The following is a 25,763-nucleotide window of genomic DNA, read 5'->3' as shown; positions in this document are numbered from 1 at the left end:
TCAAAGCACTTTAGAGTTATATTAATGTAATCATGAGCTGTCATCCCCAGAAAATCAAAAAGAAACTTTATAGGGACTGTTTTCTCTTTAGATATATTTATACCGTATTTTTATAAAAAAGAAAAATAAACCTAAAAGTCATGACAATTGTGTTGTTGTTGTCTAATCTGGCTGTGACCAGTGACCAAAGTTTTATAAACAATATTTCTAGCCTAGTTAAAACAGAAGTAACTTTTTAACATGATGATCAGAATTCATACAAGAGGGAAAGCTAAGAAGTTATTACCCTGGTTACGTAAGGAACATGAAATACTGCAATTTGTTTGAAATGAGAAACAGTGTTTTTAAAAGACATTTCATTCTACTTGTTGGATAACACAGTGACACTATCACTCACAGTATTAATTTCTTTGTGTCAAAAGTTTCTGAGGTTTAAATAGCTTTCTAAGGTTGCAAAAAGCTATATACCTCCCAGTCTACAAGAAGCACAATGAAACTTTCTGTTCTTTTGGTATAAATTCAAGACAGAAGTAAACATATTTACCTGAAATGTTCTACTTAGAGAGAGAAAGAGCAAACTTTAATTGCTTTCAAGAGGTCTTCATAATTTTTTCCCAACCACCTTTTTAAAAAGGTAAGGAACTTAATGGATTATTATTTGAATGGTTTGAAGATTATTTTATATGGTGCTTTAATCCTTCGGTTAAAATGCTCTATGGAAAAAAAAACAAAACATTAAGGCTTTGTAATGTTCTTTAAGCATTTGCAAATGTGAAATGCTAATATTCAGTCTAATTTTATTAGAGCTCTCTGAAAGGTGAGAACAGGTTAAAGGTTTATTGTAATGACATGTTTGAGTGATTTTAGTAACATTTAAATCCAGATTGATGACTTAAAAAGCTTTAAATAGCTGCAGTATTTTGAATTAAAAAAGACCCCTGGCTTTGAAGAAAGGTTCTGTAAATTTTTTATGAATATATAAAGAAGAAATAGCTTAAACTGTGAACTTATAATGATAGTGAATGTGCCTGGATTGACAGCCCTGAAAAATGAAATCCTCTTATTACCCACAGAACAAGTTGAGCAGTGGTGCCATTGTCTCCTGCCTACCCCACCCTGCCAATGTGCTCTGACCCGAATAGAATGAACTCCTCTGAGAGAACAGGTAATTAGTTATCCTCTATGTTCATTCAGTGCTTGGTCTCTCCTCTGAGACTGCAAACTACTGCCAAGCTGAGATGGTGGTAATAGCAGGGGGCCATACACTGGTGTTGGGTAGAGGTTTGAATATTCTGTATGGATCAGGCTCTCAAAGATGAACCTTAGCCAGAACATTTTCTATTTTACAATCATATGCAGAAACATGTGTGTTTGAATTGCTGAAGTCCTTGTTTTATATATTTGCAAACTCTGTTTGTAGCTCATTGGTTCAGTTCATAGCAACTGAACAACTCCCCATTAAAGAAAAGAGACCTGTGCTCACTGTATCTGTAGGATAAATTCTGTAGACACTATCAGTAATTGTTCGGATGAAGGTATCTAGTCAATAAACCTTGTATATAGGGGTCCTGATCCAAAGCCCAGTAAAATCAATAGAAAAGTTCCCATTGACTTCAATGTACTTTGGATCATACCTTGCAGAATATATGTTTATGTAAAGTGTTCATGTGATTAAGGTACTGTCTATGTATTAATGAATACAGTCTGCCAGAATATAAAGCTAACTCCTCTACAAAGGGACAAAATATATATCATCTCCAGTAACTCTAGTTCTTTCAAGGTGGAATGATCAGAGTTTGAGTCACATTTTAGAAGTGCAGAAAAACTTAGCAATATTTTCAGGCTGCTGTCTTTAGGGAGCAGCTGTGTACTCTTTCAGGACAGGAAATGCAGAGGTTTAGAACAGAGAGATAGGTGGCAACAGTTGAAGAAACCAATGAAAAAGAGAAAGAGAAAGAAGAGGAAGGAGGGGGGAAGGTAAATGGGAATCTGGTGACTTAAACACAATAATTTAACTGGAATTATACAATCAATAAAAATCAATCAATGTGAAAGGAGCATGACAAAGAAAAACAGATTTGCTTTGTCAAATATTTTGTACTGAATGAATAGTCACCACACAGGATGAAATAGACTAATAAGTGAGAATCAAAATTAGAATTATGTTACATTTTCTATTGGCCTATAGAAAAGTCACTCATTTGCAAAATGGTTTAAATGATACACTGGAATTTAGGACATTCCAAACACAGGCAGTAGACAGTGCCACAGCAATAGTAGCACTGTGATTCAACACTTCTCCTGTTTTAAGGGATTCAAGTCAGTTGAAAAATCCCATTGACTTGAATGGATGGTCCAGGATAAAGCCCCTGCATTCTAATGATAATCAGAAACAAAAAATAGACTAATAAAATCCTAATCCTACATAAAAACTGTGTGGATGGACCCTTATATCTTCACGGAGGCACATTAAAGTCAATAGGGATCCTTGGAGACAGAAGGTTTACCCACACAGATCCAAAGTAAGGGTGGGCAAGCACTTGTAATTTGTGTTCTGGCTTATGTGACCTATCCTATGCTGGTTTCTATATGAATTTAAAATGTGACGGATCAAAGACTGTATTTCAGAGAAAGCTATTGCCACTAGACAAAAGCATGACCTCACTGGCCTTCTCGCTTTCGGGAGCTTGTTTCACCACATTTACAGTATTAATCTTATGGAGAGAGACCATCTCCCTTCTCCTGAACATGGTAGATTAGGAGATATAATAAAATACTTTTTAAAATCCAAATAATTTTGGATATTTGCCTGATTCTTTCTTACCCCCCTCACTATGAAGTTATTACTGAGGAAATAAAATAGAAATATTTTGTGTAGTCCTTTTTTCTACCTTTTTTTTTACTGCATAAACAGTGTCATATTAATGTTCTGTGAGGCTTCACTGAAACTATATACTAATGAATAGATGTAATCTAGACAGAGGAGACTTTAGACCGGAAGGTTCTTTTATTAGCACAAAATAAACAAATATCTCAACCTGTGTATGTATTTGACTTCTGTTTTGCTTTGCCTGATTCCAGATTCCAAGATTCCAAGACCAGAAAAGACCATTATGGTCATCTGGTCTGACCTCCTCTATAACACAGGCTATAGAACTTCTACAAAATAATTCCTAGAGCAGACCTTTAGGAAAAACATCCAATCTTGTTTTAAAAATTGTCAGTGATGGAGAATCCATCATGACCCTTGATAAATTGTCCTTAATTACCCTCACTGTCAACAATGTCTCCCTTATTTCCAGTCTGAATTTGTCTAGCTTCAACTTTGTGGCATTGGACTGTGTTATACCTTTCTCAGTTAGACTGAAGACCCCTTTATTAAATATTTATTCCCTATGTCCCTTTATTAAATATTTATTCCCTATGTAGATACTTATCTTGTGTAATCAAGTAACCCCTTAACTTTTTCTTTGTTAAGCTAAATTGATTGATCTCTTTGAGTCTATCACAATAAGGCATGCTTACAACCATTTAATCATTCTCATGGCTCTTCTCTGAACTCTCTCCAATTTATCAACATCCTTCTTGAATTATGGACACCAGAAATGGACACAGTATTCCAGAAGCGGTCATGACAGTGCCAAATACAGAGGTAAAATAACCTCTTTACTCCTACTTGAGATTCCCCTGTTTTTACATCCCAGGATTGTATTCGCTCTTTTGGCCACAGCTTTGCACTAGGACCTCATGTTCAGCTGCTTATCCATCTCAACCCCCAAGAGCTCCCCAACTCTATCATTCTGGGGACAACTTTTCTAGCCAAATATAACTTAACTGTCCTTTCCCTGATAGACTACTACCATCTGTATTCATCTAGATAAGCAACCTTCTATGAGACCAAATTTTGCTCTATAATTCATTCACCCAGTAGGAATCCTGGAAACTGCCCTTTGAAGCCCTGCAACCAAAAATCTGAGTGTCACCTTCACAATTCATCTGAGATCTACCAGTTTGGGTAATCAAACTCCTGTAGCCCCCAGAGAAACATAGACCACAAGTTCAAGTCATACTTCCAAAAAAAAGCCCAAAGCAAAACAAAAAAAACCCTAAGATTCAAAACAAAACAAAAACAGTGTTTAACATGTAATTGATCTGGGGCTGATATAGTTGTCATGTGTAACTGTGGAATAAAAAGAAAGGGTCATTTTTTCTTGTAGAATCTGAAATGTCTCCTTCCCTGCACCCTCACCCAAAAATATAGCTGACCTCATCTGTGAAATGAGATTGGTCTGGAGCTGCCTTTATGTATATGAATGATTTACAGAGTGTTCTTTGTTAAGATGCAGCAGCTAATTGACTAACACGGCTGCTACTCTGAAACATGTCATTATGCAAGGCACTGAATTTAGCCGTATGGAATGGAAATCGATCAACTTCTACTCGTTCCATTCTATGCATCCGATGAAGTGAGCAGTAGCCCACGAAAGCTTATGCTCAAATAAATTTGTTAGTCTCTAAGGTGCCACAAGTACTCCTGTTCTTTTTGCGGATACAGACTAACCCGGCTGCCACTCTGAAACCTGTGTTTTATTGTTCACAGAGGAATATATGGCATGCACATGATGCAGAAAGGCAAGAAAACGAAGTAGTGCATGAAAAGTGCTGGTCTAGATACAGAATGATTGATGGGGTACTTTTGGGCTAAGTGAAATCTCTTGGAGGGTGCAAGAGAGATAAGAATGGGGTATGTAATATTTACATAGCTGCTCTTTTCTTTTTTTAAAGCAATCAATGTAACCTTAAATAGCACATCACTTCCTCCTACAAAACATAGCTGTTTCTTTCCTTTCTTTAAAACAATTTGAAAACATTAGTTTGTTTAAAAGACAACAAAAACAAAAACAACACAGGATTTGAAAAATTACATTATTTTCTGGTGGTTTTCAAAATAACTGTCTTCTATCTGCAAAAAGAAAAGGAGGACTTGTGGCACCTTTGTTAGTCTCTAAGGTGCCACAAGTCCTCCTTTTCTTTTTGCGGATACAGTCTAACATGGCTGCTACTCTGAAACCTGTCTTCTATCTGTGTTCAGAGGCGTTGCTTTTGAATAAGTTTATTTACAGCAGGTCCTGTTGCTTTCTTAGTTGACTTCTTCCCTCTCTGACTTGTACATTACCTTAGAGAGGTTAGTCCTGGTTCACTATGACATTGAGGTGTTTGTGAAGAAAGGCTCTAAATATGTAGCCAAATCAAAAGAAGCTGCTTGTTATGCGCAGAGCACTCTGTTAATCTGCATAGCCATGGGACAGTATGCAGTTAAAGTGAGGTGCATATTTCAGTAAAATCAGGTTGGCGCTAGCTCTGCTTTTCGACACTAGCCTCAAAAGTTGCTAGCTGATTTTCCTTGTTATCAAGATGCTTTGGAACCTCTGCATTCATCATTAAGCTTAGTGTTTTGAAAGCCCTTTTGCATTTTTCATGTGACGAGCTCATTTATTTTACGTTTCTATGGAGTGGACTATATTTTGCATGTTTACAGTTCAAGGTCCTGCTTCTAATATATTTTACACTGGTATAAAATCAGAAGTAAATAATGAAGTAAATGGAATGTCAGCAGTGTAAAAATGGTCCTAGTGAGATAAGAATCAGGTCTATAAAATGCAAAAAGCCTTGTTAGGCATTCCTCAGGTGAGTTTTTTGTACAGGGAAGAGTTCATATTAGCAAATTCCATTTTCCCCACAAGAACATTAAAATGAGCTTTAGCCAACACCATAAGCCATTGTCTGGAAATCCTGAAACAATTTGGGCTATTAAAGATAATGCAAAGATCTTTCATTGTAAATTTGTTTGTGGGATATGGTTCACAAAATTTGAGGCCTTGTGTGGGGAAGTCATACCATACGTCTGATAAGGAAACAAAATCCAGTACATGTTTCACAGGAAAATGTAGTCCATTAGTGATGGGAAGAAGGCTGTTTCTTCATTTCCATAAACAGTTTGCATAAATCTCCACAGCTTTAGGACCTTAAAATCTCCCCTAAGTTGTTAAGTTGTTCTCTTGCATGTCAAGTATTTATGGTGAATCTGAAATTAAATAAATACGGTTTCTACCACAAAATGAAAACACATGTATTTTCAACTGAATGCATAAGTAAGCTTTTATTTTGTAACACAGACTGCTCATGCTCATAGACAGTAATGCACACATTTTCTCTGCAGCACACTGATTTCTGATCAATAGTACACTACTTGTTCTTACCCACAGAATGCATATATATATATTGGTGTGGAGAATGAGGGAGATAGCTGTATTATTTTGAATGAGAATTATATGTACTTCTGTTTACCTGCTTGATATTATTCCAGGCATTGCATTAAGGAAGCTGCTACTGGCGGGGGGTGGGGGATGTGGCGGGGGGGACGGTGGGGACGACAAGCAGAAAACAAGCAAGAGAGAAAGAGAAGTGAATCTCCAGGGAGAATAACAAGAATCCTTAAGAGAAATAATCCTTAAGAGAAATAATCTAGTCACCAGAAATCTCTACCTATCTGTTGCCAGACCAACAGCCCTCTTTTTCCAAGCCCAGAGCATAAGATCAGAAGAACATTAAACCATTAAAAATCCTAGCCTAGTTAGAAAAAGCAGGAAGAGCAGGCAGCAGCTGCTTGGAGAAAGAAAGAAAGAAAGAAAGAAAGAAAGAAAGAAAGAAAGAAAGAAAGAAAGAAAGAAAGAAAGAAAGAAAGAAAGAAACTTCAGGAGGAGAGTGCCACTCCATGCCCAGGTACAGGCAGAGCTTGCAGCAGGAACTAAGGCCAGGGCTTTGTGGGAAGTGTATGAGGTAGATGGGCTTGCCTAAGCTTTGAGAGAGGTGATGAGCTGTAGGCAAGACAGTGGGTCGTTTTAACCCTTCCCTCTGCTTGTTACTTACTTTTGGGTGCATGGACAATATGTCTGTTTGAAAGGAGCTTTATTGAGTCACTTTAATCAGACACTGCTCATAGGCACTTGAAGAGAAGCGTCTTGCAGACATCACTTGAAGTTGGGCCTCTCTCATTAACATGGTTGTAAACTGGGGGCCGCGTAGCATGCGGGGATCCTGTCTAAGAGTGGCAAAACTGCAGGGTTCCACCAAGAGAGAGGTGAAGGTAGCAGAACCTGTTACCTAGTGGACCTTTGTGAGGAACTGCAAGGGGATATAAGGCACCGCTCGCCACAGCAGAATGGTGGGAACTGGGCATGTTGTATCCTGGTCCGTTGATCTGAAGTGGGATGAACCATGGAGTTCTACTCTAGGAAGAGTGTAGGTAGTGTGCCCAGGGGAAAGCCTGGATTAGAGATTACAGGTGCAGCTTACCCCTGAGCTGTCACAACTGATATTTAGACTTAAGGAAAATTGTACTTTGCAAGTTAAGAATAGAGTGTATCTTTAAAAGAATAACCCTGGACAATTATATGGGGGTTGGGATGTTGGGAGAAAATGGCAAATCTGAGAGCAGCTGAACATAGACTCAACTGTTCTTGGGACTGCTTTGATTGGGCTAAGGGGAAAAGTACTGGGCAGAGCTCATACCATGTGAGTACCAACTGGACTTTCTTGTCTCTGCAGGTAGCTGGAAGCTGAGGGGCTCACTAAGTGTTTGATAATGGTGAGATCTGTTAGACTATGGAATAGTATCCAAAATAATGAGATGGAACTCCTATGGGCCAGATTCTTGGTTCTCAATCTTTGGGCGTAGCAGCACAAATGGACTATAAATCTGTCCTAATCAAGGACCTGGGATTCTTCCAGCACGGAAGGATTCCTGGTTTGTGTTAAATTGCCTCCCAGCATAGGTCATATACTGGGGTAAAGTTGTGCATGGCTATAGCTTTTCTCACTCTGGCTACTCCCAGAGGATCATGACTACCAAGCAAAATTAGAGTAGCCCAGATGTGACCTTTGCTCACATGTATCCATGGGTCCTGCCTGAGTATACCCTGGACAGAACCAAGAATTGGGACCTCTGTTTTAAATTATTTGAAACTGGACTGGTTATCAGAAGTGTAATGTAGGGAGCAATCCTGCACTATCATGGGGCTAAATTAGATAACCTAATAGGTCTTTTCCAGTTCTCATTTCTTTGATTCTATGATTTACATTTCCAAAAGTTTTCAGACCTTTGAGGGAGAACACAGTGAAAAAATGTTGGCATGATCAAATAGTTAGGAACACTGTCTGTTTACTTTTAACAGAATAATGAGATTTTACAGTGACTTTTTGCCAAATATGTAAAACATGCCTGTGTATATTGCATTGTAAACGCTGGCTGGAATTGCAAAGCTGGTGTTGCTTCTGAGTCAGAAGCTGTGCATTTGATTGTGCCAGTAAAAGCCAAGATGACAGGTTTTATTTTAATTTAATAAAACCTGAAGGTAGTACCGTGAAAATCTGGCTCAAGCTGCCTGGCAGACTGCCTGAAAGGGAATCTTCGATAGCCCTCTTCTCTTTAACTTTATTGGTTCACCATTTCCCCCTCTCTTAGCATTAAAAAATACCCAAAAAACAGTTCCAAATAATATGAACTAATAGGATTCTTCAGTAGTTTCATCCTGCCCATCTATACACACAATTTATAAAACAGTTCATTGAAATCAAGATCTCTAAAATTCACAGTGTGAACAATCTTCATTTTGCTTAGTAGTTTCCTTCCTGAATTCAATATGACATTGTCAGCCAGAACTTGGAAGCACCATTTAATTACATGCCCCTGTGGAGAAGTGAATGGAGAGTGGCAAGTACTCTAGCGACCTAGAGGGGACATTTATAAAAATGTGCTTTTTAAGCCTTGCTTGCTTTACTTTTTTCCCCCTTTCCTCCTGTAAGGTTGTAGGAATGGGGGACTATTCATCAAACTGAAAGGTGGATTAAGAATCATTTGTACTAAATCAGTGTTCTAATCTACTGCTGAAGAAAACAGTGTGTTTTATACCTGCATTTAGATATATAAATCACATTACAGACCCTCCAAAGATCTGAAGGTTCAAAGTTAAGCACAGTAAGATTATGGTATTCACTGAAATCTGAGCCAAACCTTTTAATTTTACTTCACCTTCTGTCTTCACATCTTTGCCAACAGACCCCTGGCTATATCACAGACCCCAATCCCATCCTACCTCACAGACTTCTGACATCCCACATAACCTCCCTCACCAATCTTTCTTTCTACTGCATTGTACTCTGAACATATACGAGCCCACAAGAGCTGCTTAACAGCCATTTTGCACCCTGGAACTCAGACAGGTTCCACACAGGAGTCTGTTTCCCCTTAAGTAGGGGTGTGCATACTAATGTGGATGATAAGGCCTGACCTCATCCCTCCCCTCCCCCCCCAAGACCTTCATACCATCCTACTATCTTCTCTCAGGCACAACTCTTAGGTCCAACCAGTTGGCACTACCCAAAGGAGCTGTACTAGAGCATAGCCACAGGTTGCTAACGTTTTTGATCTTTTCCCCTCCCCTTCACCACTCCCAGCAAATCTGGTAGTATGTGATAAGAGCTGGTGTATGTAAGTGGAAAACAAGCTGTATCTAGAGGTTCATCCCTTACTTCTAACCACCTGAGGGGAGGTCTGACATCATGACATCTCCCTCCACTTCAGAAACTCCCCCTGCAAGTCCATACCTCCCTAATATTCAGTTGGATTCTTCTGGGAGTGGCTGGCTGCATGATCTAAACACTCTATGATTGGGACCAACTGGCTGACCTGTTGAAGTTTCTGGGTGTTCCAGGGCAGAGGAGCAGGCTCAGAAGATTCCATGTGTCAGTTAAAGAGAAGTGGGTCCATCAGCTGCACTCCTGGATCCCATGCAGAATGGGAAGAGAGTGAGCAGTCCTGGTTATTCCCCGAAGAACTTGTGCTCGACCACAGCAGCAGACTCTTAACCTTCTTGATCTTTTTCTCTCTCCCTCCCCTCTCCCAGAACTCTGCTAGCTTGTCATAACACCTGAGCCTGTTCTGAGAAATGAGCTGTAGGGACAGAGGAGGGAGGTTCATGCAGCACAAAATATTTGGTGTTTATCTATCCCAACATCCAAACCTTTGAATGTTTGCCCAGCATTTTGCTCAATTTCAGGTGAGTTTTGTTGCTCACACACACACAGAAACACACATACACTTACAATTTTGCACTGAGACAGGACTGAGAAATGTAAAGGTATTTGGAAAGGTCTCTTTTTAGGAGATGAGGAGGAAACAAATGCATTGAATACCACAGCATATTGTTCCATTCATTTATTTTTCAACTGTTGAAAATTAAGTTCCTGGGGTGGCTGCATCAATATGCTCTGATTTGATGAGCTCTTAGAAATTAGCACCCATGGACTGTCTCCTGAGCCTGTGCAATGTCTGATTTGGCTACTGAAGTTGCTGGGCTCACCTTTATTCATTCCAGCACTTCTTTGAAATCATTTGCTTTCTCAAACCATCACTTTGTTTCAGTTCACTAGAAAGCGTGTATTTAATAACCAAATTGATTCCAATCTGGACAAAAATCCCTAAAATCAAAATTGAGCCATTGTGTAGTATTCTCCCTGGGAATGTCTACACTATGAAATTAGGTCGAATTTATAGAAGTTGGTTTTGTAGAAAGCATTTTTATACAGTTGATTGTGGGTGTCCCCACACAAATGCTCTAAGTGCATGTAGTCGGCGGAGTGTGTCCACAGTACCGAGGCAACCGTCAACTTCCGGAGCGTTGCACTGTGGGTAGCTATCCCACAGTTCCCGCAGTCTCTGCTGCCCATTTGAATTCTGGGTAGAAATCCCAGTGCCTGATGGGGCTAAAACATTGTCGCGGATGGTTCTGGGTACATATCGTCAGGCCCCCCTTCCCTCCCACCTTCCGTGAAAGCAAGGGCAGACAATAGTTTTGCGCCTTTTTTCTTGAGTTACCTGTGCAGACACCACACCATGGCTAGCATGGAGCCTGCTCACCTAACCATCACCGTATGTCTCCTGGGTGCTGGCAGACGCGGTACTGCATTGCTACACAGCAGCAGTTAATTGCCTTTTGGCAGCAGACAGTGCAGTATGACTGGTAGCCATCGTCGATGTAGTCCTGGGTGCTCTTTTAACCGACCTCGATGAGGTCAGGGGCACCTAGGCAAACATGGGAGTGACTCAGCCAGGTCATTTCCCTTTTAAGTTTCGTCTCATGGCGATTGAGTCCTACCGGCAGTGCACTGTCTTTTAATCAGCAGCCAGCAGAAGACGATGCCCAGTAGTCATACTGCACTGTCTTCTGCCGAGCACCCAGGAGATGATGACGGCTAGCGGTCACACTGCACAGTTTGCTGCCAGCAAGATGTATAAAGATAGATGAAGTGGCTCAAAACAAGAAATAGACCAAATTTGTTTTGAATTCATTTTCTTCTCCCTCCCTCCGTGAAATCAACGGCCTGCTAAACCCAGTTTTGAGTTCTATCCTTGAGGGGGCCATTCAGTCTCTCACAAAGCCACCTCCTTTGTTAATTTTAATTCCCTGTAAGCCAACCCTGTAAGCCATGTCATCAGTCGCCCCCCCTCCATCAGGGCAATGGCAGACAATCGTTCCGCGCCTTTTTTCTGTGCAGATGCCATACCATGGCAAGCATGGAGCCCGCTCAGATCACTTTGGCAAATAGGAGCACATTAAACACCACGCGCATTATCCAGCAGTATATGCAGCACCAGAACCTGGCAAAGCGAAACCGGGCGAGAAGGCGACGTCAGCGTGGTGACGAGAGTGATGAGGACATGGACACAGACTTCTCTCAAAGCACGGGCTCTGGCAATGTAGGCATCATGGTGCTAATGGGGCAGGTTCATGCGGTGGAACACCGATTCTGGGCTCGGGAAACAAGCACAGATTGGTGGGACTGCATAGTGTTGCAGGTCTGGGACAATTCCCAGTGGCTGCAAAACTTTTGCATGCGTAAGGGCACTTTCATGGAACTTTGTGACTTGCTTTCCCCTGCCCTGAGGGGCAAGAATACCAAGATGAGAGCAGCCCTCACAGTTGAGAAGCGAGTGGCGATAGCCCTGTGGAAGCTTGCAATGCCAGACAGCGACCGGTCAGTCGGGAATCAATTTGGAGTGAGCAAATCTACTGTGGGGGCTGCTGTGATGCAAGTAGCCTACGCAATCAAAGATCTGCTGATATCAAGCATAGTGACCCTGGGAAATGTGCAGGTCACAGTGGATGGCTTTGCTGCAATGGGATTCCCTAACTGTGGTGGGGCCATAGACAGGACTCATATCCCTATCTTGGCACCAGAGCACGAAGCTGGCGAGTATATAAACCACAAGGGGTACTTTTCAATAGTGCTGCAAGCACTGGTGGATCACAAGGGACGTTTCACCAACATCAATGTGGGATGGCCGGGAAAGGTACATGACGCTCACATCTTCAGGAACTCTGGTCTGTTTCAAAAGCTGCAGGAAGGGACTTTATTCCCAGACCAGAAAATAACTGTTGGGGATGTTGAAATGCCTATATGTATCCTTGGGGACCCAGCCTGCCCCTTATTGCCATGGCTCATGAAGCTGTACACAGGCAGCCTGGACAGTAGTCAGGAGCTGTTCAGCTACAGGCTAACCAAGTGCAGAATGGTGGTAGAATGAGCATTTGGACGTTTAAAGGCGAACTGGCGCAGTTTACTGACTCGGTTAGACCTCAGCGAAACCAATATTCTCACTGTTAGTACTGCTTGCTGTGCACTCCACAATATCTGTGAGAGTAAGGGGGAGACTTTTATGGCGGGGTGAGAGGTTGAGGCAAATCGCCTGGCTGCTGGTTACACACAGCCAGACACCAGGGCGGTTAGAAGAGCACAGGAGGGCGTGGTGCGCATCAGAGAAGCTTTGAAAACCAGTTTCATGACTGGACAGGCTACAGTGTGAAAGTTCTGTTTGTTTCTCCTTGATGAAACCCTGCCCCGCTTGGTTCACTCTACTTCCCTGTAAGCTAACCACCCGCCCCTCCTCCCTTCGATCACCACTTGCAGAGGCAATAAAGTCATTGTTGCTTCACATTCATGCATTCTTTATTAATTCATCACACAAATAGGGGGATAACTACCAAGGTAGTCCAGGAGGCATGGTGGAGGAGAGAAACACCAGGAGAAGTGGTGGAGGAGGGAAGGACAAGGCCACACAGCACTTTAAAAGTTTAAAACTTTAAAACTTATTGAATGCCAGCATTCTGTTGCTTGGGCAATCATCTGGGGTGAAGTGGCTGGGTGGCCAGAGGCCCCTCCACTGGTTCTTGGGTGTCTGGGTGAGGAGGCTATGGAACTTGGGGAGGAGGGTGTTGGTTACACAGGTGCTGTAGCAGCGGTCTGTGCTCCTGCTGCCTTTCCTGCAGCTCAACCATATGCTGGAGCATATTAGTTTGATCCTTCAGCAGCTTCAGCATTGAGTCCTGCCTCCTCTCATCACGCTGCCGCCACCTTTCAGCTTCAGCCCTCTCTTCAGCCCACCACTTACTCTCTTCAGCCCGCCACCTCTCCTCCTGGTCATTTTGTACTTTCCTGCACTCTGACATTGTCTGCCTCCACGCATTCGTCTGTGCTCTGTCAGTGTGGGAGGACAGCATGAGCTCAGAGAACATTTCATCGCGAGTGCGTTTTTTTCACCTTCTGATCTTCGCTAGCCTCTGGGAAGGAGAAGATCCTGTGATCTTTGAAACACATACAGCTGGTAGAGAAAAAAAAAGGGACAGTGGTATTTAAAAAGACACAGTTTATAGAACAATGCGTACACTCTTTCACAATAAACCTTGCTGTTAACATTACATACATAACACATGTGTTTTCGTTCCAAGGTCGCATTTTGCTTCCCCCCAGCATGTGACTAGCCCCTCTCCCCTCCCCCCTCCCCATGGCTAACAGCGGGGAACATTTCTGTTCAGTCACAGGCAAACAGCCCAGCAGGAACGGGCACCTCTGAGTGTCCCCTGAAGAAAAGCACCCTATTTCAACCAGGTAACCATGAATGATATCACTCTTCTGAGGATAACACAGAGAGATAAAGAACGGATGCTGTTTGAACGCCAGCAAACATACACTGCAAACATACATTTGTTCTACAATGATTCCCAAGTACGTGCTACTGGCCTGGAATGGTAAAGTGTCCTACTATCGTGGATGGAATAAGGCTGCCCTCCCCAGAAACCTTTTGCAAAGGCTTTGGGAGTACATCCAGGAGATCCGCGAATGCCAGGGCAAAGTAATCCTTTCACATGCTTGCTTTTAAACCATGTATAGTATTTTAAAAGGTAAACTCACCAGAGGTCCCTTTTCTGCCTGGCGGGTCCAGGAGGCAGCCTTGGGTGGGTTCAGGGGGTACTGGCTCCAGGTCCAGGGTGAGAAACAGTTCCTGGCTGTCAGGAAAATGGTTTCTCTGCTTGCTTGCTGTGAGCTATCTACAACCTCATCATCATCATCGTCTTCCTCATCCCCAAACCTGCTTCCGTGTTGCCTCCATCTCCATTGAAGGAATCAAACAACATGGCTGGAGTAGTGGTGGCTGAACCCCCTAAAATGGCATGCAGCTCCTCATTGAAGCGGCATGTTTTGGGCTCTGACCCGGAGTGGCTGTTCACCTCTCTGGTTTTCTGGTAGGCTTGCCTCAGCTTCTTAAGTTTCACGTGGCACTGCTTCAGGTCCCTGTTATGGCCTCTGTCCTTCATGCCCTGGGAGATTTTGACAAAAGTTTTGGCATTTCAAAAGCTGGAATGTAGTTCTGATAGCATGGATTCCTCTCCCCATACAGCGATCAGATCCCATACCTCCCGTTCGGTCCATGCTGGAGCTCTTTTGCGATTCTGGGACTCCATCATGGTCACCTCTGCTGATGAGCTCTGCATGGTCACCTCTGCTGATGAGCTCTATATGGTCACCTGCAGCTTGCCACCCTGGCCAAACAGGAAATTGAAATTCAAAAGTTCGCGGGCCTTTTCCTGTCTACCTGGCCAGTGCATCTGAGTTGAGAGTGCTGTCCAGAGCAGTCACAATGGAGCACTCTGGGATAGCTCTCAGAGGCCAGTACAGTCGAATTGCATCCATACTACCCCATATTCGACCCAGAGATGTCGATTTTAGCACTGCTGTTCTCGCCGGGGAGGAGTACAGAAATCAATTTTAGGAGCCCTTTATGTCGACAAAACAGGCTTGGTCGCGTGGATGGGTGCAGGGTTAAATCGATTTAACGCTACTAAATTCGACCTCAACTCCTAGTGTAGACCAGGGCCCTGACATCCTGATGTATGCTTTATTGAACCCTATAATGCTTCACAGCCAATGCAATGGGATGACACAGGTGAAATTGTATAGGGAACAGGCTTATTGTAATTAAATTGCAGCTATCGGTGTGAATACAATCTATCTAATACACTGCTCACAAAGAGAATGGAAGCGTGCAAACATGACTGTAGTGTTTACAACAAACTAATCAAGACTTCAGGTTCCCTGTTAGCAGAAATACAGCTCCTCTGTACAAGTCATCAGCAATTTCCTTCAGTGTTTCGTATTCTGACTGCACACATCGGGGAGGCCTGTCTTTATCTGCCCATATCAACTAGCTTCAAATAATTCAGTGGGTAATTTAGACTCATTATATTATTTTAGGTATCGTAACTTACTTTACAATAATTTTATGAGAGCAGATCCTCAACTGGAGTAAACTGTCATAGTTCCTTTGACTTCAGTGACAGTTTACACCAGCTGAGGTCTTAGCCTAATGTGCTTTAGAAAGGCCAGAAGTTTAAGTCAAATGTAACTTACTGAATTGGGGATTTGCATTGCAATATAGACCCTGTCCCCTCCACTGTTGAAATCTGGCCCAGGAAGGTAGAAATCAAAAGTTTTCCACCAGAGTCTCAATTTACAGCAACTGCCTTCTCTGATCTCCCCCACCCCTCCCAAAATACAAAAAACTAACAAGACAACTCTGACAAAACCCAAGCCGAGCACCTTGCACCCAAGAAGGCAGAAGAACTCAAGGTTCCATAAAGAAAAGAAGTACTTGTGGCACCTTAGAGACTAACCAATTTATTTGAGCATAAGCTTTCGTGAGGCACGAGCTGTAGCTCACGAAAGCTTATGCTCAAATAAATTGGTTAGTCTCTAAGGTGCCACAAGTCCTCCTTTTCTTTTTGTGAATACAGACTAACACGGCTGTTACTCTGAAACCTGTCAAGATTCCATGAAATCCACTAGGGACTTTGCTTGATGCCAATTAATTTATGTGGAAAGTGGTCAGGCAATATGGTGGTGGATGCTAATGCAAAATGGTTAGATAAGTGTTTGGTATCAACACCACTAAACCCGTCATCTCAGTCAGCACTCATATTTCTGGCAGTGTCAAGTGAACTTGGAGGCTGCACTGCCTTCTGACCTTCCACGTGACAGATAAGGCATATTAATGCAGCATTGCAGCAAAGTGTAAGATACTGCCCAGACTATATTTGTTCTGAGAAGATATTCAGTTTCCAGTGCTGACCGTCTCACATCTTTCATGACCAATAATTTCCCTTTGGGATCTAAATTAGTATAATTATGTTCATGCTTATTTAAAAAGTTATTTTAAAATAAAACCCAGTAACATGCAGCTGAATCCAAACGGCTCTTCATAATTGAGGCACAAGGGAAACCAGAAGGTGCCAACATCAGCCATAGCATATGGACCAGAAGGCAAGATCCTCAACATGCAAATTCAAAAAACATACTTACATAAATCAATAGAATTTACGTATGGGAAAAACTGGATTTAGTTTTTAGTTTATACTGCACAATGTTAGGGGGCTTATTCCTTCACTCACTTACTTACCTGGTCCTTCTCGCATGAACAGAGAGCAACAATACCCGAAGTCCAAAGGTGCAAACAATTTGATGTTTATTGGGGTGAACTTTCAGCAAGCATGATTCCAGTTTCCTTCCTTAGTGTCCCCCTTCCCAGCTCTGACACCACAGAGGCTTACCTGTGTCCCTGTTCCAATTTTCCCCTTTAGCAAAACATGATTCCAATTTCCCCACCCCCATCCCCTGTTCCCATTTCCCCCCGCCACCCACTCACTCACTTCCTGATTGACTGCAGACTATATAGTAAAACTTGAGTTCTGCTTAGCTATACCTTAACCAATCATTTTACAGAAATTTAACTAACCAATCCTAACATATTGTAACATGATTATTTAACCAAATATATCCCACCACCTTAATTAGTTTACACCCAGCAAAATTAATTATACAGCCAACAGAAATAATCACAGAACCAGACAGAGATTATACAGACAAACAATAGCAAAGTGGGAACTATAATGACAAAACAATACAGAAGTGAGGATTTCACATCCCAGCTATTGATAAGTGAGTTCTTGACAGACAGGATGCTATCAAACTAAGTTTCCTTTTACATCTTCTAGGCACTTCCCTTTCTCTGGAGGTGACAGGCATTATCAGGACAGGACTGTATTCCTAACAGCCCAACAGCACCTTATTTCAATGTGACTAGTTTGGAATATGAGGATGTGACCGGTCACTTCCCAGTTTATGGCTTACCCTAAGAACAGGGCCTCAGACTGTCACGGTAAGAGAAGGCTCTTACACCAGCAGACAGGGATTTTGATTCTTTCTTTTATATCTCTACAACTAGTTAAGTGACAAGAATACACCTAAATTCTTAGAGTATAGGTCTTTAGAGACAGGCCTGAATATCTATATCCTAACACACAAGTGAGTGATAAGTATATATTGTGTATAATCTCACCTATTAACTTTTCCAATTATTTATGCAGACAGACACTGAGGGAATGAAAAACATTATTATGTTACCTTTTCTCTTTAAACTGAAATGAATCATATTTCAGATTATCCTTTAATAAATGGAAGATACATGTTTCAGTCCTATTCCTTGCCATATGATCTCCCAACAGCTTATTTCAGAACATGTAAGAAAAACCCAGCAATTATCCAAGAGAAAATATTTTCTTTCAACATCTTTAATAGATTTGAATCAAATAAAATAGCTAATAGATCTTTGCAGATATATTATATTAATGTAAGTTCTAGCTAGTGGATTTATTGACAGGGGTTTTTTTGTTCTTTCAAAGTAAGCCAGTTTAATTCTGTTGTACCCTTGGATAAGTGAACATGAACATACTGAACCAGTGAATGTAGGCACTTGGACACCACAGTGATGAAGGCCCAGGTAGATAGATTCTATAAAAAAGTATTGTTTGTCATGTACTTCACAGTGATTTTGTGCTGTTCTAATATTAATCTGAGTAAGGGCAAACCAGTTTGGATAACAGGTTTCATTTGCTCAGTGCATGAATCACCACCAAGTAACGAGACAGCAACGTTCTGCACTGACTGAAATTTTTGAGTGGTCTTCATGGATAAACCCAGTCAGAGCACATTACAGCAATCAAAACTAGAAGTTCCATAGGGATGGATAACTGCAGCGAGGTCCCGTCTTAGCCAGTTCTACTATGTGGATACACAGAAGAAGCAGAGGAGCCAATAGGATTCCTTGATTATGAATGTTATAAAATTGAGGGATAATCAATGGGACAGGAGAAACCTGTGCTCTTTTCATACCTTAGCAGACCAGCACCACTTCTGTTATGTGGACTGAGGTACATCTCTCTCACACGCACACTTGCACTCTCTCTCTCCCACCTCCTGAAATGGCAGCATTCCCCTATATGCATGTGCTGAAGAACCTTCTGGATGAGAAAATGAAAGATGCTATAAAACAGAAGTTATTTTAATGTTTATTATTCTTTTTAGATTATAAAAATACTGTAGTGTTTCACATTAAAATATGCTGTTTTAATAAACTAATACAAATGCCAGAGTTATAGATAGAACATAAGAAATATGGCATGGATACAGTAATTATTACTATTGTGGCCTGTTCCAAAATGTTCTCTGCACAATTTAAGACTTGCGTTGTAAACTCTTTTGCCTGAGGAGGTTGTTAAATTCAAATAATACAATTACATTTGTAGAATGTTGTGTAGGCTGTGTATTTTTGACAAAAAAAAAAAACACAACCAAACATCAGAGGCTAAAGTGCTAAAGTGGACTTTTGTTAGTTCATATTAATGTGATGGCTCGAGTTGTGAGAGCTTAGTTAAATCCTCCTTGTGGGAAGTGCTCTTCTGGAAGAAAAACAAAAACAAAACAAACAAAAAACAAAACCACATATCTCCAGGCTAAGAAGAGCTTCATTGCAGTGGCCAGTTCTTCCAAAATATGCTCATTCCGAGCCTGATTTCACTTGCACTGGTGGAAATCAGAGTAACTCTGCCCTTACACCAGGGTAGAGCACAATCAAATGCTCTTGTTCTAGTGTTGCCCAAGCAAATTCTAGGCCAGATCCACAGGTGTTGTGAATTGGTGTAGCTGCATTTACTTCAATAGATGTAGAGTGATTTACAGCAGCTGAGGTTATGTCCCTCCATCACTAACAATGCAAAGCACATAGCCAGTACAGTTTTTAAAGGAACAGATTTGAAACTGTTTTCCACACACTCTCCATCCCACCCATTGCCTCCCATCTGACCATTGATTAAGTAAATGATTTCTTTCTATTTTTGAGAAAAAAACCCCAAAACACAAAAAAGATCACCTCCTTTTGCCCTCCACACCCCACAGCTGCAGAATCCCATCTAGGTTAAGAAATTGATTTATTTAAAATAAACACATTGATCTTCTTTGCCCTTCCCTGAGCTGCACATTTTCACTTCTTATCCCCAATGTTTTCCTCCAGTTCTCAAAAATATTTCATATTAATCCCCCCTCCCCCATCTCTGGGTGCTCTCTTCAAAGCTGTATCTGCTGTTCCTCTGTGTCAGTTTCTTTCAGTTGGCTTTTCAGAATGGGACCAGACATAAGCGCTTATGATGTTAGCAGCAGTCTCTCTGCTGGCTGAAGCAATAAGATAAACAGGGTCAATGCAAAAGAGATTTAGATACAAACCACCAGTGGGGTTTTTTGAAGGGCTTTGCTGGTCACAAATGAAATCTCGGGTGAACAGCTCCAGGCAGCTTTGTTGTGTAAGAGTGGCTTCCATGATTGAAACAGGCTATGTCACACACTGCTAATAGCATGAAACTGACTAATAGTAATAATGAGGAAGAAATTACCTATGGGTCACTGTGACACGAAGAAGACTGGGAAATGAAGTTTCAAGACAAAGAAGGAAATTCAGATATTATAAAGACAGGATATATCCTTTCACAGAACATCCAATATTTCAAAAGAATTATCATTTAAATGATGATGAAATATTTATATTGCTGTAGCACCTAAAGGTCAAGGACCCATTATTCTAAGTGCTGTACAAATATAAAGTTAATGACAGTCCCTGGTCCATAGTGTTTAAAATAAAATACAAAAGGAATGAAGAAGCTATAAAGTGCAGACATGTTATTAAGGAGCATGCAGTGAATGAAAGGATCAAAACTACATTGGCTGGCTTTATACTCAAGAACACTAAACATTTAAATCTGTGAAATTTACTGTTTAATTGATTCATATGACAAGCTAAAAGTCCATTTCATGGGTTTTCCAATGCTTCCAATAGTTCAGCTATAATAATATACAGACAGACTTACTATTCAGTAACAGCTTTCAAGGCCCCACATACAGCTAGTGAAGTCTCTCAACACCCCTTTTGTTTATTATCCATATTTTTCATTATTAGCTAAAGATGAACAAACGGGAGATTGATAATTGTGCACATGTGCAATACCATATTTCATGAATTTGATCTAGGCTGAAATATTTCCACCAGTGAAGACAGCTTTTTACAGTAAAATTGGCAATCTTCGCGTTCTGTGTAAAATTTAAACAATTCAGTATTATGATTATGCCTAATATAGACATCTGACTTTTTTTTCTATGAAATATTTCCCCGTGCTACAAATGTAAACAGCATCAGGGTGTCTCTGTGTGTGTGTATCTCATTTATCATTTTCCAGGCCCCAGTTCAGGAAAGAACTTGAATAGATATCTAAGGCTATGTCTACACTATAAGCTAGGGGTGTGATTCCTCTGCTTGCATATGCATAGTTGCGCTTGCATTGAGCTAACATGAATACGAACAGGAGCGTAGCAACGGTAGGACTAGTAGCAACAGCGGAGGCATGCGTTAGCCATTCCAAATATGTACCCACCAGTTTTGGGGCATATTTGTACTTGATACGGCTACATCATGCCTCCTCTGTCACTGCACATGCTACCATGGCTACCCAACTGTTTAAACTAGTGCTAGCTCATTGCATGTCACTGTGAGTATGTGAAGGCAAACGGGGGCAGAGGGGAATCACATCCCTAGCTCATAGTATAGAAGACTGAAGTCAATGGGACTCTTCAGCATGTAAGAAAGTGCTTTTGTCAAATCGTGGAGTGTTTTCCTGAAGATGGAGAGTAAATTTCTGTACTGGGCAAAAAAAAAATTATCATGATATATCATTTAATTTTGTGTAGGAAAGGGAAGATTTCTAGTTCTACTTTGAAAAGATGTGCTCTGTGGATAGAATATAACATTTCAATGCTACTTAAGTACGCCCATAAAATTAAGCAACCGATTAAGTGCTCTTCAATATAGGGATTCTTTTCTGAATTAGGACATTTTTTATTTCCAGCTCAGATTTGCTCAGTTGACAGGAAAGACTTTGTTACTTATGAAGATATGTAAGAAGGCAAGAAGCCAACTTGACTTTCAGATCCCAGGTTTAGTTTGCAGGGCTGGTAATTAGGAGGGAAACATATTTTACTTATAAATAGAACAAATTTGGGTTGGAAGATTTGACAGACTGTGAAAATGGAACCCCATGATACCCCTTTTTTTCAGAGTAGAATCATCACAACAAATAATTATGGCCTTAGAGAGACTGACTAATAAAATTAGAAGAAAGCTAAATACATTAGCTTGGATGAGTGAGGCAAAAGTGAGTGACACTCTAACCTTCTTAAAGTACTTGAGATTTCTAACCATCAGAGAGGGAGATGAAGGAGTTTATATAATATGGTGGTAGGCACCAAAGGGACAGACAGATTGTCTAGTGCAGTATAACTAGGGATAATGAGATGAACTAAGCAACATAAAATTTCAGCTGAATATCTGGAAAAATTATTAGATTACCAGTGAAAGTGGTGGGAGACACAGCACTTGGGATATTTAAAATAGACTTAAAGTACTCACAAATGTACTGTGAGGATTACTCCTTCACAGGCAGTGAGGAGGGGCAGATGACTTAAAAGACCTTTTTCATCTCCAGTATCTATGATTCTATGATACAGTATCATGTAAAAATATGATTTTTTTCCCTGCTGGTTTTCCTGGATGTGAGATTTGTATCCCCTCTCAGCCCAATTAGCTGGAAATGAAGATTCATTGTATCTCTTAAAATAAATGTGATACGAATCACAGCATTATGCACAGCGTGCCACTTCATAGTTAACATGAAATGACACAAGGTGGTAAATATTCGGTGCACTCTTTGCGGATTTATCCTTGACAGTTTCCACTGACATTTATGGAAGTCACGCAGTTAAAGTCCTGTGTGTTGTGCCAAAAATGCACCCCAGTGTGGCAGGGCATGTATGATCCATTCAGTGTAATGTGGGACAGCTAAGAAATTACACAAAACATTACACTGTCATGTCTCTTACTGGCACACACACAAAGGCATTGTCCAGTGTGCATTCCTTGTGCCTTAGTGTGTGAGTGAGGTGAGGGAGGAAGGCAATTTCCATTTTGGGCAACGCCTGAGTCTCTGCAGACCTGAGGATAATTCTTGTTCTGTTCTTATTATAATGTTTCACTGGTTGTTTAGATGATACCAGAAATGTCAGAAATTTGCAAAATCTGGGAACGTACAGGGTAAACAGAAATTCGCTTTAGAAGAGCTGCTGTGATTGAGAATTGCATGTCTACCTGTTTAGCGTGTGGCTTTTCCTTTTCTAAAGCATCAAACAAGTGCTTCTCTGACGATTCTGTATCCTTCTGATATAGGAAAAGCCTTATGATTTATAAATCTACAAGACCAAATGAAAGTTATTAGGAGGCTTCTCTCTTCTGCAATGTGCCAGCAGAAATATCTTTGTCACTAGAGGGCAGCCACCATCTGCTAGAGAACCAAGGGAGATCTGCATGGAAATCAAGGTCTGATTGTAGATGCAGGGGTGTGATTCTGGATCAATGGGCTTTGTCTCAGCTGTGCTAATTTTCAACACAAGTAATAATCAACATTTTAAGTTTTTATCTAGGAATCAGCAGTATGGCCGCTAGTGACATTAGAGGCAGAATATTAAAACCTGTCAATGCAGATTGACCAGTGACATTGACAGTTGAAATTGGGGAAGAAGAGGCCACAGGCTCTGCAATTGCAGTTAATGTACTCACTCTTCTTCCCGATTTTTCCATTGAGCTAGTTCTCAAAGCTGCTGAGAGAAAAGATAGTTAAACAACCACTCAAGATAACCACAGTATTGTCACATCCATCTGGAAAATCATACATCTTATCATGAATCCAGCACGATGGACAAAACAAAACAATGCATTCTCATTGTCACCAAGCAGGTCTTTCTTGCTCCCTTCCTCTTTAGAATCTGGCACTGGCCACTGTTAGAAACAAGCTACTGGACAAGAAAGACCACTCATTTGATGTGGCAATGCCTGTGTACCCATATACAGAGCAGGTGCTGTGCTGCATTCTGCTGTCCCACGTCTTTCTCATTGTCAAGACAATTGTTGGATGATCCTAATAGGCTATGCACCCAAATAATCTGCCTCTCCTCTCACGCAAAGCTTTATTCTGACTGTGCTCAACTTTTTAGTTTCTGATCCATATAAAATGTTCAGAACTATTGGATATTCCACGTGTCTTTTTACTTCTTTTCACACTGCAAAACCCTGTAGTGCATTTGTGACAAAATAATCCCCAGTTTATCATTTACATGATGTGAACATATAAATGAGAATGAAAAATAATGGTTTTGTGGAAACATGTACTTACAATTCTCTTGTTTTGCACCACTGGCAATTTTGTATTTTACAACCATGTTGCAAGGTATAAAATGATTTTACTGCTATTTACTGTGCCAGATGACTGCTCATGCTCCATCCCACATACATGGGTACATATTGCTTCTTGTGCATGCACAGTAGATGACTTGACGAGATAGATGTTGATGCATGCCTCTACACCAGAGGTCAAAAATTTAGCCTGGATCAGATCAGAATGGAGCTTGCCTTTCTTGGAAATCTGCTTTAAGCTCTCTTTAAAATAAATTTCTAAACATCACATTTTATATTTAGTAATAAACAAAGCTTCAAATTTTCAGTGTTTGTGAGCTTAGGACAAGCCAATTAAAAATCAGTAAAGCAGACTGAAATGAAAGGAGAAAATTAGCATAGCATTACAAAAAAAACAAAAACAAAACAAAAACAAACGCACATACTCACAAAAGGCTTGATCCCATGCTTTATATTCAGACAAAACTCCCAATGGAGTACATTATATTGGAAGTGAATGCTAGAAGTTTTTGGACTAGGAATGGGTGGAAGTTAACACTCAGAGAGGTAGACATAGCATTTTTTTTTGTATTCTTGCCAGTGATATTTAATCAGCAAGTGATTAAATACATGTCATATCTGGGTATGAGAAGATGGATTCTGCACTCTGTTCACTTTGTATATTTTCAATCCTTGAAGTAGGCCATCCCATGACTCAGTGATAACTGATATTAATCCACCTCTGATTTCCTTGGTAATTTAACAGTTACTGGAATAGAGTGTCTACATGGGGAGTTCTATCAGCATAGCTATAGCCATTATTCTACTATTGCTATGCCAATCAATTTCTTTGTGTTGTCAAGCCCTAAACTTCATTACAGCATGTTGTAGGGGCATGCCCCTTGTGGCCGGTCATGGCCCTGTAGGCATACTGTGCTCAGCATCACTTGAATCTTTTCAGATAATTACCCAGACCAGATTAGTTTAATCCATTTGCTGGGTCTGGGTTAGTCACTCATTCTGCTGACGGTTAATCACGTATTTAGCTGCTCAAATACATACCCACAGAAAGAGTCCTGGTCACTTTTCTTCTATAAGTAGGGGCATAGCGAGCAGATCGAGGGACGTGATCGTTCCCCTCTATTCGACATTGGTGAGGCCTCATCTGGAGTACTGTGTCCAGTTTTGGGCCCCACACTTCAAGAAGGATGTGGATAAATTGGAGAGAGTCCAGCGAAGGGCAACAAAAATGATTAGGGGACTGGAACACATGACTTATGAGGAGAGGCTGAGGGAGCTGGGATTGTTTAGCCTGCAGAAGAGAAGAATGAGGGGGGATTTGATAGCTGCTTTCAACTACCTGAAAGGGGGTTCCAAAGAGGATGGCTCTAGACTGTTCTCAATGGTAGCAGATGACAGAACGAGGAGTAATGGTCTCAAGTTGCAGTGGGGGAGGTTTAGATTGGATATTAGGAAAAACTTTTTCACTAAGAGGGTGGTGAAACACTGGTTACCTAGGGAGGTGGTAGAATCTCCTTCCGTAGAGGTTTTTAAGGTCAGGCTTGACAAAGCCCTGGCTGGGATGATTTAACTGGGAATTGGTCCTGCTTTGAGCAGGGGGTTGGACTAGATGACCTTCTGGGGTCCCTTCCAACCCTGATATTCTATGATTCTATGATTCTGTGTTCAGGAGGTCCCAGACCTTCTC

At 41.0% G+C, this 25,763-nt stretch overlaps 1 long non-coding RNA gene across 1 annotated transcript in view; it reads left to right on the top strand.

Moving 5' to 3' along the window:
- Nucleotides 1–553: 553 nt before the first annotated feature.
- LOC311525464 overlaps nucleotides 554–25,763 on the top strand; it is a 31,690-nt gene continuing 6,480 nt past the window's right edge. The window contains exons 1-2 of the long non-coding RNA XR_014712781.1: nucleotides 554–634; nucleotides 1,074–1,165. This is a non-coding gene — a long non-coding RNA (uncharacterized lncRNA). The remainder of the gene's footprint in view (nucleotides 635–1,073; nucleotides 1,166–25,763) is intronic.

Source organism: Lepidochelys olivacea (genome assembly GCF_965140295.1).
Source record: "Lepidochelys olivacea isolate rLepOli2 genome assembly, chromosome: 8".
In the NCBI taxonomy this organism is placed as follows: Eukaryota; Metazoa; Chordata; order Testudines; family Cheloniidae; genus Lepidochelys; species Lepidochelys olivacea.
The sequence above is the reverse complement of the archived record's forward strand: the minus strand, read 5'-3'. Positions and strand labels throughout refer to the sequence as shown.